This window comes from Ovis canadensis, chromosome Y, assembly GCF_042477335.2.
Source record: "Ovis canadensis isolate MfBH-ARS-UI-01 breed Bighorn chromosome Y, ARS-UI_OviCan_v2, whole genome shotgun sequence".
Lineage (NCBI taxonomy): Eukaryota > Metazoa > Chordata > Mammalia > Artiodactyla > Bovidae > Ovis > Ovis canadensis.
In genome coordinates, this window is record NC_091271.1 from 14,500,132 (window position 1) to 14,504,715 (window position 4,584).

At 35.1% G+C, this 4,584-nt stretch overlaps 1 pseudogene; it reads left to right on the forward strand.

Moving 5' to 3' along the window:
- Nucleotides 1–1,528: 1,528 nt before the first annotated feature.
- LOC138431386 (heat shock transcription factor, Y-linked-like) lies at nucleotides 1,529–3,399 on the forward strand (annotated as a pseudogene).
- The last annotated feature ends 1,185 nt before the right edge of the window (nucleotides 3,400–4,584 follow it).

Here is a 4,584-nt window from a genome sequence, read left to right on the forward strand (position 1 = left end):
ACTAAAATTATATTTTTACATATATACAACTTTGTGTGCATGAGTGTGTGTATAAAAAAAGTGCAATGGCTTTCAATTCCTGTTAGGTATAATAGAAATGTAAACAATTAAAACCCAAATATAGAATGATTCAAAAGTCTACTCAGTTCAAAATATGTTTTCTTAGTTGCATGTAAAATATGAGGACTCTTTTATATCACTCATGTCTCTCCTTTTAATAAATATCTTCGAGTTTCCAAATGTTTGTCCAGTTTAATGACAAAAACAGATATAGAAATATATATATATATATATATATATATATATATATATATACAGTGTATAAGGATACACAAATATCATATAAAATAGAGATATGTTTTCTTTACAAAAAATATTGATGCCAAGCTTAGATTTCAGAAATTTTTCCAACTCCATGCTCCATCTTAACAGGAAATAGCCAAACTTGTTGCTGACTCAACACTCCAAGAGCTGGGAAACCTGAAAAAGTAATAGAACCTGCAACTGAGATTTTCTATCACATTTATGGTCGAACTTGAAGTCCAACACTTTATTTCCTTCCTTGTTCTAAGCAGTCCCTTCTTAAGACTGAAAAGTAAGAAACCGAGAGAGAGGGAGATTGTAGACCTCCTCGTGTTCAAAGTAATTTTAATCAGAAAAAGACAGAAACTGAGGAAAATAATCAAGTGATAGAGAATAATAATGATTTAGCCATTAAGCAAATTCTAGGGTCTTTAGTTCCTCCTCAAGGGCCATTGATAACATTGTGAGAAATACCCTGTGAACAGCTTTAGAGATGCTAAAGCCCCAACCAGACTGAAATTTAAGTACATAGACCACAGAGTAGTTGGAATCAGGCAGTTCGTGATGCGGACTCCCAATATCCTCAGTAACAGGCCATTAGTAGAAAGTCCCAATATTGATCACAGATTCCATGTCCCACCCTCACTCTGTCATTAAAATCCTTCCCCTGAAAGTATTTGGGGATTTGGGTCTTTGAAGCACCAGCTTCTAAGACACCTTGCTCTGTCCTACAATAAATATTTGCTTTCACTGAAACCCACAATCAGTTCATAGAAATTATTGCACAGAAGCCAGTAGACCAAGTTTGCTTGGGGAACAGTACTTGATATTAAGAATGTGTGTATAAAAGGGTGATAAATCACTTTTATTTCAGAATAAATTTATTGATGATATTTCTATGTAAAAAATTCTTAGGAATGAGACTTTGTATGCTTCATTGTTTTGGTTACTATTTCTGTAAGCAGTCTGTGTTTTAAGTTTTTGCTGAAGTAAACACTGGTTGAACATTACCCTTCAGTTGCTAGTAACTAATGACTTTGTGATGTCACAGGTAACCTTCAATTGCTAGGAGACCAGTGATTTTGTGATGTCACTCCTTTTTTATTTGAGGATCCCTGTGATAGTCTAGAGAGTTTCTCTCTGTAGGCCAGCCAAGAAACGTTTGAAGGTGCTCTGTGTAAAACCAGACAAAAGAGAAAAGTATCTGAAGAAAGTTTTCTCTGAGATGGCACATATTTCTTCACAAATCAAAGATGAGGCTCATAAAGATGAATCCACTGGTTTATAAACATCAATTAAATCTTCTTTTGTATGATTATACATTTATGGGGACTTGGTTTTGAGACCTATGATCGGAGAATATTCTTTCCAGGCTTTGTCTGAGGAAGTTGTGATCAAAAGGCCACATTACACATATTCTGTCTCTGAAACAGATGAGATTAATTATTTTCCTTCACTCAAATTTCCACAAAAACTTTGGAATATACTTGCAAGTGGTCCGTTTGAATCTATTTGGCGGGATAAGAGAGGCACATGTATAGTGATCAATGAAGACCTATTTAACAAAGAAGTCTTGGAAAGAAAGGCACCTTTCAGAATATTTGAAACCATTTAGTAAAAAGCAAGAAACTTTTCAAAGATCTGTTTCACATCTGTCTTTCTGGAAGAAGGAAACAGCATCTGTGTTTTTAGAAAAGTATTCCAAATTTTTCACTTATTGTCAATATGTAAGATTAAATCATGTGACCTAGAGAGCATGTTCACATATGTAGCTAAAATGGAATTTAACATTGAGATTAAAAAAATTGCTGAAAACGTTTCATTTTTTGAAGTTGAGAACAGCTGGAGTTTAGAATATTGGATGTTTAACAAACTTTCCTAGCAACATGAAACCAGATACAAGTGCCAAAGCTACTTAAAGCTGTATTTACTGTATATATGCAATGCATTTTTAGTTGAGCATATTCTTTCTAACATGTTACCTGTTAAAACTACTAATGGAGGTGTTTATTTGATGCTGTTTAAAGGGTGTCATTAAAGGAATACATTTTTTGTAGCTTAGCTTTGATTGCCAGTTTTACCTTGGTTTATAAAGAAACTAAATAATTTAATCCTTTGATTTTAGTTACAGTCCTGCTATTATCCAAAGTTCAAAAGAGGCCATCCCCAACTTTTAGTAAGAATGCAAAGAAAAGTTGGGATTAACAGTGTGTCTCCAATATTTTCATTAGTTCAAGATAACTAGAAGCATGTTAAAGCAAGTGTCAACTACTACTACTACTACTACTACTACTACTACTACTACTACTACTAAGTAACTTCAGTCGTGTTCAATTCCTTGCGACCCCATAGATGGCAGCCCACCAGGCTCTGCCATCCCTGGGATTCTCCAGGCAAGAAAACTGGAGTGGGTTGCCATTTCCTTCTCCAGTGCATGAAAGTGAAAATCCAAACTGAAGTCACTCAGTTGTGTCTGACTTTTAGTCACCCCATGTATTGCAGCCTACCAGGCTTCCCCATCAATGGGATTTTCCAGGGAAGAAACTAGTGAAGAGAGCGCATGTTCAGCCTCCACAAGTTTAAGTGTGCCTTTCATGCAAAAGCCTAATACCAGCCAGATTGTCACCAATAAAGTACCCTATCTCCACGTGACTTACCTACCCAATCAGCAACATCAGTTAGACAAACAGACCAGATTGTGATAGGTCAACATACTGTTTTAAAAAGTAGAACATTTTTAATTGGCATTCACATAGCGGCTACACTCAAGGAAATGACCACAATGAGGACTTTGCTACTACAACTACATCTACTTCTCAGAACCACGTTGTATCTCCAATACAGAGCAGTTGTTCTGGACTGATGGTGGAACCTTCTAAATTTTCAGTCAGGCATAGTGATATGTCAGTCCATGACAGTCCTTTTCCTAACCTCCATGAGAGAGGCAACTCATGGTTCTCAGTGCCAACAATCGCTCATATATCTGCCTTCTCTCTTTCAAGTAAATTCATCAACAATCATCACTATATGAAAACCATGCTAATTAAAACTGACCTCTCAAATACATGTCAGATTATGGAGCCTAGAGGAGATTGAAATTTATGTTCAGAGCTGTCAACAAATACCTACAATTCTTGTATTTGAACAATAAATTTTCATGTTCATCTTCATAGTTTCATTTTGTATTTTCAAAGAAGAGGAAAATGTGGCTTTAGTTCAATCATTGGCTATTTTACTTCATGGTTCCATAAACTCCTCAGTTCAAGAAAACATTCATTATTAATCCTAGGCAAGTGACACCTGATATAATATTCGTAAGCAAGTAAAAGAGAACAAAGGGAAAAGAGGTAATGGATGTAAAGTGATTTCTGAAACCATCCCTGATGAAATGAAGGGTTGTCTAAATTAGGATGATATGAGTGAAGGAAGATAGGCAAATAAAATTAGAAAAATGAAAATACACAGTATGAACTTTAGTGAATTCACATATTATATTCTATTAGTTACTGGTAGAGTCTCAAAAGGTTTGACAGCAGATTGTTTTCACTTATATAAATTCATTTCACTCTTGAAAATATAGATATTTTAGCATGTCCAAAATCATGATCACATTTATACCATCACTGTGATAACAAAGATAACACGACATAATCAGTGATTGGCCCATGGTCAGCACAATATAGGTACTTTACAAGTGGCATTCTATAGGGTTATTTTTGCTCTGCTGTCCTTAAGGCATATCTTTAGTTCCTGACACCAAGATTTTATCCTATAATTCCAAATGCATGTTTTGATGTTGCTTATCTGTCCCCACAGAGACAGAATAAATTGCTGGTGGGGACTGCAGCATGTCAGCATGGTTAAAAAGTTCTTTGAAGGCATGATATAAGTTTTCCTTAGTGATGTCATTATCTTTCTCTTATACTGTACTTCTTAAGCTACAATCACACAGATTCTTTTCAGTCATGCTTAAGGTCCTTCTCACAACTTTGTCTTAACTTTTTCTTGGGGTTGGAAGGAACTTCTGTTGGTCCTCCTATAAAGGAGAACACAGATATCAGGTCTTCAATGTGTTTTGGGTCTACCCTTTTTACTTTTTATATCTTTCACATCAGCTGAAATATAGAGCCTGCCAATTACACATTTTAAGTGCTTACTGAATTATCAATAAAGAAACATAATAACCTATCAAATGCTCTACACATTAGTCAACAACATTCTATAACCTGCACTACTATCATAGTTTGCCATTCTTATTTACTGAGAAATTTTTCCAAGTTG